We start from the raw sequence: 1,414 nt of genomic DNA on the forward strand, positions 1-1,414 counted from the left end.
GTATAGTAAAGTATTGTGCATTGTGATAGCGCGACGCTGTGCTGTGACGTTATCGCGGCCTATGACGAACCATGATTCCGTGCTCTGTTATCACGCCGCTCGGGCCTTTAAATATATATATCCTGTGTGCGTTTGAATAAACGTTCTTCGCTCGTCGTCCACGTCTGGCGTCAGTCATATCATCTGGCGACGAGGCACTTCGGCCACGCGGGGGAGGCCGGCTCGGCACGGCGGCAGCAACGTTCTGCACGAAGAAAACCAGCGGAAGGAACCGGCACGTTTGTCGAGAGCCTGACCGTGGACTAGCAGTACGTGTTCAAGGAGCACGACAGCGAGCGAAAGCATCGACAGACGCCCAGCGGAACTGCCGACGGAGGAAAGTGACAACGGACGCAACGTGTGATGAGTATTGCCAAAAATGCCTTCGTACGGAAAGATAGCGGAGTTTGATGCTAAGACGCAGAACTTTGAATCATACGTGGAACGTTTTGAACTTTTTGTTGGCGCGAACGAAATCACTGAGGAGAAGAAACTGTCTGTGTTTTTGACTGTTATTGGCGCGGAAGCTTATGAGGTGCTAAAGAGTCTTAGTGTTCCGAAAACGCCCGCTGAACACACGTATACTGAGGTAAAGCGCTTGCTTCAAACCCATTACTGCCCGAAAAGCTCTGTGATTGGCGAACGTTGCAGATTCAATCGCCGCGTGCAACTAGAGCATGAAGGTGTGGAAGAGTTTATTGTTGATTTGAAACACTTGGCAAGGAAGTGCGACTTTGGCACATTCTTGCACAAGATGCGCTGCGGGACAGGTTAGTTGCAGGATTGCGGAACGAGGAAAGCCAGCGCGCATTGTTCGCTGCCGAGAATTTAACGTTCGAGGGGGCGTGCAAAATTGCATTGGACCGGGAACTGGCTGCAAAAGACGCCGCGACAATGCAAGCGAAGGAAGCAAACTTATCGTTGCATTCCTTGCAGGCTAAGAGCAAGAGCGCAAGGAACGAAAGATTGCCGAGATCGACTCCTGACCAAGTGCCAGTGAATTCGTCCTGTGAAAGATGCGGCAGGAAGCATGAATCACAGAAGTGCTGGTACAAAAATTTTAAGTGCCATAAGTGTTCAAAAGTTGGTCACTTGCAGAAAATGTGCCCGAAGGCAAAGCGCGTGAATGCAATGGATGATACTGAGAACGAGGAAGAGGAGTTAGACGTGTACCATTTTAAAAACTTGACGCGATCAAGTTACGAAGTGAATGTTGAAGTGGAAGGCAAGCCATTGAAAATGCAGATCGACACAGGCGCGGCTGTTTCAATTGTTCCAGAGAGTGTGTACTCAGACACCCGGCTCAATGTCAGGTTCCGCTTTGTGGCCTTAGCAACTTCCGCAGCATTTAACGGCAGGCTCTCGAATACTGCTA

This window comes from Amblyomma americanum, unplaced genomic scaffold (genome assembly GCF_052857255.1).
Source record: "Amblyomma americanum isolate KBUSLIRL-KWMA unplaced genomic scaffold, ASM5285725v1 scaffold_13, whole genome shotgun sequence".
Classification (NCBI taxonomy): domain Eukaryota; kingdom Metazoa; phylum Arthropoda; class Arachnida; order Ixodida; family Ixodidae; genus Amblyomma; species Amblyomma americanum.